The following is a 9,365-nucleotide window of genomic DNA, read 5'->3' as shown; positions in this document are numbered from 1 at the left end:
TTTTTATAAATAAAAGCAAGCAGGAAAAGATAATTTTTGGAAGTTTTCTATACATATAGTTTTAAAGGGACTTTGACTAGCAAATTGAAATAGGAACAAACAAACATAAAAATATTTTTCTACTGAGTTTCATTTTAATTCAATTTGAAATAAGCAAACATTTAAAAATAATGTTAACTTCCCCCCCACCCCAAATAAGAAAGACTTCTTTCAAATTAAAATTAGTCAGATGCTAGATTTTGATTTGAAAAGATGTTCCCTGGCTGATAACATGGAATCAAAATTGCCAAAATTTATAACTGAAAACAGTGGAATGGTCTCAGCTCAGTTCCAAGGAGAGTCCTGCTCCCTTTCCAAGGAGCAACCTAATACCTGCTGTGAACCAGCCCACCGAAGGGAGGCTGGAACCTGGAAGGAGAGCGATGCCTCAGGACAGAAGAGAGGTGAGAGGCAGAGCCTGCTCTGGGTTCTGGCTGCAGCTGTCACTTCTTGCCCCCAGCACCATTCTATTCCGTGTCCAGACCACGTTCCTGCAGACCATCATAGAGTTTTGCATCTGAGTGGATGTTTAGATTTTTCCTGAAATATTTTAGCCATCAAGTATTAAACATAAAATGTGTAACATTTTTCAGAGAGATTTTCCTAGTGGACCTCAGAAGGTAAGGAGCCTGGGGACAGCATCTTTATCCAAAGATCAAAATGTGGGGCAAACAGCCAGAAATATTCAGAAACTTCAAAGCAAAGAAATAAATCAGATTTTTTTTCTTCTTCTAAAGATAAGGGATTAGTCATTAAAATCTTTTCCACAAGTATTTGGTTCAGAGTTGGAGAACAAGTCATAACTTTTGCTGCCTTCAAATATTCTAATGTTTGTGTGCTTTAAAAGTCTTGCCTTTTGTAATGTACTGGAAACCACAGGGAAACAACACTGTCTCCCTAGTCAATTTCAAGTTTTTTTTTTTTTTTTAATCAAGACAGAGTGCTTTACAGAGAGGTAGACACATTTGTGAATTTGATCTTGTTGCTCATCGATCCTTACACGCTTCTCTTCAATGGTTGTAATAGCAGCCATTACTTCTGACACATCAATGGGAAATGAGGATTCAGGACAAAAGAGGCGGTAGTGATGTGAAAGCAAGATCCATTTATTCTTTCAGGCTTACAACAATGGGCAGTTCGAAACAGTGACTGAATGAAAGTGAAGTGACTCAACATTTATTGAGAAAGCTTACTGAACATTCATCAAACACACAGGATCAAGAAAACAGTTCTCAAAGAGATATACACAGAATCCCCATGACAGACTCTGTGATCACCATTCTCAAACTTTTTGTCTCAGAACACTTTTACACTCTTAAAAATTATTAAGAACCTTAAACAGCTTATGGGTTATATCACTCTATAGCCAAAAATAAAACATTTATTAATTTATCTTTTAAATAACAGTAGTAAATATTTTCTTATGCAGAATAACTACATTACCCCCAAAATTACAGCTGACCCCTGAACAATGAGGATTTGAATGCACAGGTCCATTTGCATACCAATATTTTTCAACAGGAAATATTATAGTACTACACAGTCTATGGTTGGTTGGTTGAATGCATGAATGCAGAGGAATTACAGATATGGAGTGACTATAAATTACATGAAGGATTAACCTCGACATTTTTCAAAGGCCAGCTGTAGTTATGAGAATACAATTGTTTTACATGTTTTAACATTGTTCTAAAGTTCTGGCTTAATAAACTGGAATTATCTTATCTGAGTCTTTATTAAATCTATTGTGATCTGTGATTTTCACTGCAGTATATGAAGGAAATCTGGTATCAGACAGATGGAAAAGGGAGCAGTATTTTAGTGGCTATTTTTTTAGATCATTGTAATATCCTTCTTTTATACTACCTTAAACTTCAAAAAGTGCTGGTTTCTTAAAGATTAATTGTCATATAGAATCTGAAACCATGTTCATGAAGTTTTTTGTAATCTGTTACATTAGCCTGTCTATACCTTGAATGTATTTTTTATGCATCTGTTTTGTTATATCATAATTTATTACTTGGAATATATTGGTTAATTCTTTTATGTAGATCTTCCAAATGTACAGTGGAAAATCCCACTGTATACTCATGAGAAAATGAGCTTCTAAAGGGAAATATTGTACCAGCATTTTTGCAAAAATTAGGTGACTTCATAGACTCTGAAAATGTCTTAGAAAGCACCAGAGGCTTACACTCTTGGAGAAAAGGCTCAATGGCCTTTTTTTTTTTTTTTCCCCCTCTATAGAGTTTAAACTCATTTGTTGCCCTTTTTGCTCTTTCAGATACCCCACTATAACCACTTTGACCTTTCAATTCACCATGTATGCTTTTTCTCATTTCAGAATCTTTGCTAACTTCTAGTCAGCCTTTGCTAAAGTTTTAGGTCAAATGATACATACTTTGCCTAAGAATCTTATTCTCACTTTTCTTAATCAGAGGTGGGTGCTCTGTCCTATAGGTATTAATCAAAACAATTATTTGTTAATTTTATGAAAATTTGAAATAGAATAAAATCCCTTTGGGGCAAGAATCATGACTGTCTGGATTAGTATGTGCCTTAGTGTATGTCCCTGATAGCTCAGTTGGTAAAGAATTCGCCTGCAATGCAGGAGACTCTGGTTTGATTCATGAATCAGGAAGATCTGCTGGAGAAGGGATAGGCTACCCACTCCAGTATTCTTGGGCTTCCCTTGTGGCTCAGCTGGTAAAGAATCTGCCTGCAATGCGGGAGACCTGGGTTTGATCCCTGGGTTGGGAAGATCACCTAGAGAAGGGAAAGGTTACCCACTGCAGTATTCTGGCCTGGAGAATTCCATGGGTTGCAAAGGGTCAGACACGACTGAGCCAACTTTCATTTGCACTTTAGTGTGTATTAGTCACTCAGTTGTGTCCGACTCTTTGTAACCCCATGGACTGTAGCCCGCCAGGCTCCTCTGTCCATGATATTCTCCAGGCAAGAGTACTGGAGTGGGTAGTCATTCCCTTCTCCAGGGCATCTTCATGACCCAGGGATCAAACCCAGGTCTCCTGCACTGCAGGTGGACTCTTTACCATCTGAGCCACCAAGGAAACTCAGGATGTGACTTACGTTTTTACTACATCTATTCTTTTTCATTTCAAATAATAAACAAGTAATAATACTTTGGGAGTAAAGAGAAAGAGATGATTTTCTGCTGCACTGAATTCTACTACCTTTGGTCTAGTACTGGATTCTTGATATAGCCAAGTACGTTATGTGGGATTTTCTCTTTGTAGGCAAAAGTAATCCCTCTGTTAAATCTTTCCATTCTTCAAGGCACAGGTCAGGTTATATGTCCTCTAATAAAATAAAGAAAAGTGTTTCTAATCAGTTCCATCTAACAATGATTGCTCATTCCTTTGAACATATGTAACCCTGAATACTCATTGGAAGGACTGATGCTGAAGCTCCAATACTTTGGCTACCTGATGCAAAGAGCCAACTCATTGGAAAAAGACCCTGATGCTGGGAAAGATTGAGGTAGAAGGAAAAGAGAGTGACAGAGGATGAGATGGTTGGACTGCATCCCCAATTCAATGGACATGAACTGGTGAGGAACACGAAGGCCTGGCATGCTGCTGTCCATGGAGTACAGAGAGTCAGACACGACTTGGTGACTGAACAACAAAACAATCCTTAAAGTATTTTCATACTGCTCATTTGGCAACTTACCATGTATTCATTACCTTAAAGCAATGGTTAATTTGGGTCCATATTTTCCCTACAAGTAGTGAGCTTCTTGAAAGTAGTAACATGTTCTCTCTATCTTGGGAGCCTCCCTGTACACATTTGGAACTTCCTAGTACACTTCACACTTTTTGACACACAGCAGATGATTAGTAATTGATTTTGACTGATTGACTAATTTGTTATTGGGAATCTTAGACATTTTCTGTAAAGCACCATTCCAGAGTAACATATCATTAATTTTGAATGTGTAGAACAGTCTTATTTTACATTTTATTCTGAGGAACCTGCACCGTGCAAGGCAATAGTTGTCCACATAAGAAGATAAACATATCCTAGTTTAAACTTTTCTTGAGTATACATTCATTAAATGTATTTGTCCCAAATAATGTGTGTTTCTTTCTTTTTTTTTTTTTTGATTACACATCTGATTGTGTAATTGACAGCGGCAAATGACAGAAATTCAAAGTCTTAAGTAAAAGGGAAATTTTTTGGTTCATACAAATATTAAGTCCATGGGTGGAGATGTTTACATTTAAGCCTGATAAAATCCAGAAGCTCAAATAATAATAGAAGCTTATCCATCTCTTGGATCTATCTAAACATCTACTTGTTTTTCATCTCTTTTCCTTCTGATCTCATTCTCTCATACCTTAGTCAAGACCTCAAGGAAATTCAGGTCTCTTTGCTTACAGCCTACAATCCACAAGAAATAAACACACATTCTCTCTAGCTTCTCCAGTTGCAATCTCAGTGGAAGCACTCCGATTGGTTCAGCTTAGATCATGTGACCATCCCTTTTAGACCAATCAGTATAGATAAAATTTTGGACGGCCAAGGTTGGATAACCCCCAGTCTTACACACTTCACTACTTTCATTCTCAGTCTAGCCATAACCAGATGAGATGGAGATGGTACAGAAGCCTAACAGAAATTAAAACGCTAGACAAAAAAAGATTATAAACTATATCAGGATTCAAGATTTCTTTGCAATAAAATAAATTTGTATTTAGTCAAAGCAAGAAGTATTTAAAGTTGGATATAAAGAAAACATTTTATGTTTGGGTTATTAGATAGGGAAAATATTGTATACTTGGAGAGAAAATAACTTCCTCTTTAAAAAATAACAAGATTATAATTTGGGAGAGAAGATACACTTATTTTATCAACACATGAGCTGAGGCTTGAAGGCGTATCATTTACCATTTCAGAATTTCAGTTCCAATAAAGTTAAGAAATTTTATACTATTCTTTTATGGTTCTAGGGAGAATATTAGATAATGTGTTGAAGTACCTAAAATGAACTTGACACATAGCAGTTACTTAATACATGTTAGATTATTATTAGATCCATTATTCTCTACAATATTATTATTTTCTTCTCCTTTTTTCCTTTCTCTCTACTGCAGAAGGTGAGGCATCAGCTGGCCAGTTTGGGGATATTAAAGGTCCAAATTTGCTTTTCCCCACCTGTCCTGTTCACACCTACTCTTAATCATTGCTTTTTAACCTAGGTTACATGTTAAAATTCCTGATGCCCAGGTGCACCATAGACATATTAAAGTCACAATCCAGGATGGGTCTCAAGAGCAGTACTTTTGTAATTTCCTGGAGATTCCAAAATATCGCCAAGGCTGAGAATCATTTTCTTTCAATTCTTCAATTCTTTTGGTATATTACACACATTAATGGTACACTATGCTGTTAACACTTACCAAGTTTTGAGTTATTTCTGCATTAAGCATGTCTTTTATTTTATATATTCTGATGTTCTGACATTCAGATGCTTTGACACGTGGGGCCTTGCTGACCCTGGAGCAAGTGCCTCTCCCAGGTTTAGCCAATTCCTACTGATGGTAAAGAGCTCACCCACAAGAGTACTTTTCACACACAAACCAACCGATCTAGGGTTCACAGCCCAATCTCTTCCTTCACACTTGGGCCACCACTCACCTGCTCTAATCAATCCTGGGCAAAGTGCCAGACAACTAGTGATAACTCCCATGTCTTAAATATTCTAAACCAATTCAAACTAGCTAATTTAAGCCTAGTTGTTCCTTCCTGCAGGAGCCACAGTGAAGTCTTTCATCCAGTTTCCTCTCTTCTCACCTCCTCCCTGATTCTTCCTCATGTGGCCCCCCCTGGCCTTGCCTGCCTCCTCTGAAGCAAACCGTGTTTTCAGTGGCAATCATCTCCTAATGATTGGTCTTACTAGCCTCAAATTTGTACTAACAGATGATTGTTCCCTGGACAGCACTGGGATTAAGCACAGATCCTAAAATCCATATATAACTTTACTCTTTGTATCTGAGGTTCCACATTTGCAGTTGCAACCGACCACAGATTTTGTAGAATTGTAGTATTTACTATTGAAAAAAACTGCCTATAGCGGATCCTTACAGTTCAGATTCGTGTTGTTCAAGGGTCAACTGTACTATCTCTAAAAACAGTTTTCCTCAAGCATACTGTGAGCACTTTAAGAGAAGAGATGACCTTTCACATTTTCCTAGTACCCTCCTAGTACTTCATTTAGTGTGGTCAGTGTTAGCTTTTCAATAAATACTTGCTACTTGATTCCATTTAGGACCTTTGTGTTAAATTGAAAATAATTCTCTGGAAAAACACAGATATTTACTTAAATAATGTGAATTGCAATCTACTATAATTCTTTAGGAAAATTGGTGTAAGACCATGTGAAAGATTAAGATTAGAGGCTTTCTAATTAACTCTGTATATTTCTCCCCTTTATATCTTTCATTCATGTTTTTAAAAAGCCAAATGAGGCTCATGACTTGATGTTTTAATAGCCTTTTAAAAACAGGTTCTCACCTGCTTTGAAAACCATATACATGAAGCCAAGAGCAGGTTAAAACCTGGTCACCTCATTAATACCTTTAGTGAGGGTCAAAGGCAGGTTAGGATTCGGTCATCTCATTACTACTTATTTAAGCACCTCAAATTTAGTAGCCAGGGAAGGCATTAATGAGGTGACTGAGTTCTAACCCACTTCTGATGCAAGTAAAGGCACAATGTTTAAGGTAGATGACAACATATTGTGAAAAATGCAACCCAACCAGAGAAATAGTACGGTTGCAAGATTGTTAAGAATAATATTAATACCTTCCTACCATGCTTACCACATTTCATACTTAAATGTATTTTGCTATATTATGGGCTTCCCAAGTGGTACAGATGGTAAAGAATCCACCTGCCAATGCAGGAGACACAGGAAACATAGATTCAATCCCTGAGTTGGGAAGAGCCCCTGGAGTAGGAAATGACAACCCACTCCAGTATTCTTGCCTGGAAAATTTCACGGATAGAGGAGTCTGGCAAGGTCTACAGTCCATGGGGTTGCAGAGTCGGACATGACTGAGCATGCAGTGGCTTGCTGCATTATGTCATTTCATGACACAACAGCTCTGTGTGAAAGGTCCTATTATTATCTTTGACTGGTGAGAACACTGAGACTCAAAGAGGTTAAGTGACTTATCCAAGGTCATACAGCAAATAATTAGCAGAAATGATCTGTCTTCCTTTAGTATCATCACTCTCTATTTGCCCTTCCCTAGCCCTAACTTGGCATCTGGTCCCATCACTTCATGGCAAATAGATGGGGAAACAGTGGAAACAGTGTCAGACTTTATTTTTTGGGGTTCCAAAATCACTGCAGATGGTGACTGCAGCCATGAAATTAAAAGACACTTACTCCTTGGAAGAAAAGTTATGACCAACCTAGATAGCATATTCAAAAGCAGAGACATTACTTTGCCAACAAAGGTCCATCTAGTCAAGCCTATGGTTTTTCCAGTGGTCATGTATGGATGTGAGAGTTGGACTGTGAAGAAAGCTGAGCGCCGAAGAATTGATGCTTTTGAACTGTGGTGCTGGAGAAGACTCTTGAGAGTCCCTTGGACTGCATGGAGATCCAACCAGTCCATTCTGAAAGAGATCAGCCCTGGGATATCTTTGGAGGGAATGATACTGAAGCTGAAACTCCAGTACTTTGGCCACCTCATGCAAAGAGTTGACTCATTGGAAAAGACTCTGATGCTGGGAGGGATTGGGGGCAGGAAGAGAAGGGGACGACAGAGGATGAGATGGCTGGATGACATCACTGACTCGATGGACATGAGTCTGAGTGAACTCCAGGAGTTGGTGATGGACAGAGAGGCCTGGCGTGCTGTGATTCATGGGATTGCAAAGAGTCGGACATGACTGAACGACTGAACTGCACTAAACTGAGCCCTAACTTAATGTTTGCGAAGACTCTCTGGGTGATTTTTCTGAACAGCTGGATGTGAGAAGTATTGAACTTTGGCAGTGCTTTATAAACTGGGGGTCATGACGTACTTGTGTGTAACAAAGTCAACTTGGTGGTTTGAAGCAACTGTGCCAAAATTAAACAAAATGAAATAGAGATTATCAGAGCCTATTATATGCAGTAAGGATAAATATTTTTCAGGAAGCTTTTTTTTTTTTAATACATATGTATATACAGGATCTGGATGAACATGAATTTCTTGCTTTGATGATTTTATGGGTTCAAAGCCATTTGAGAGACACTAGCTTGGGGCTTTGAATTGGCAGTAGAAGCTGAAGAGCAGAATACACTGGTCTTGAAGGAGAGGTCTGTATTGTTAGAAGTACCTCCCTAACCATTGTCTCCTTGGAAATCTTTGATGAGGGATGAGGAATCAGTTAAGAGCTGCAGGAATGGGACAGGCTTCTGTAACAGAAAAGGCCTTTAAGAAAAGAATACCTCACTCATTTGTCCTTTAAATGTAGAAGGCCTCATGGTTTTTGTGGTTACATTTCTCAGCTTGTTAGGCTGGAAGTTTTTCAGCTAACATGGCTCATGTAGAGACATGTGACTTTGATTCTTACACGATAAACCTGAGGGAGTCTGCATAGAGCAGGCTTGCTATGAGTTACACTCTAATCCTCTCATGGCAGCAGACAAGATGTTTCCTTATTTTTGCAGCTGCCACTGACTCTGGTTTGGACCAAACCACTATCAGCTGCAGAAATGATACAACTAGGATTTTTAATACTAATAAAACTAATATGGTTCGAGAAGTTGGGCAAAGTAAGTTGTACCAAATGTTACAGTTTGTTTTTTCTGAATAATATTTCTTGGTACGTTGGGAAGTTGGCCTCAATTTGAGCTTTCCTTTGAGGAGTTTCTTTGAATTATTCACATTTGAAAGGGAACAAAACTGAACTTGTAGAACCTGATATGCAAGCCCATACTGTCAAACTTGATGTCGAACAAGGTCACTGTAACTTTAAAACAAAACAATAGTCAAATGCCTTTTATTTACTGCTTCTTAGAAGAAAGGAGAAAATTAAAAGAATTTAAAATGATTTGTATAAAACGGATAAGCAACAAAGATTTACTGTTTAGTGCAGTATCAATATCCTGGAATAAACTATAATGGGAAATAATCTGAAAAATACATAAGAATAATTGAATTATTTTGCTGTAAACTTAAAACTAACACAGTGTTGTAAATTAACTGTACTTCGATTGAAAAAGGAAAATGAAACTCCACCAACAAGCTTTAAAAGAAGAATCAAATGTGATGTTGGGTGTTTACGCTCAGTCTCTTCAGTCA

General features: G+C 37.8%; 1 pseudogene; it reads left to right on the top strand.

The window, feature by feature from the left end:
* The first annotated feature begins 271 nt into the window (after nt 1-271).
* LOC113893544 overlaps nt 272-9,365 on the top strand; it is a 170,402-nt pseudogene continuing 161,308 nt past the window's right edge.

This window comes from Bos indicus x Bos taurus, chromosome 5 (assembly GCF_003369695.1).
Source record: "Bos indicus x Bos taurus breed Angus x Brahman F1 hybrid chromosome 5, Bos_hybrid_MaternalHap_v2.0, whole genome shotgun sequence".
Taxonomy (NCBI): domain Eukaryota; kingdom Metazoa; phylum Chordata; class Mammalia; order Artiodactyla; family Bovidae; genus Bos; species Bos indicus x Bos taurus.
Note: the sequence above shows the minus strand (reverse complement) of the source record. Positions and strands in the feature narration are given on the sequence as shown.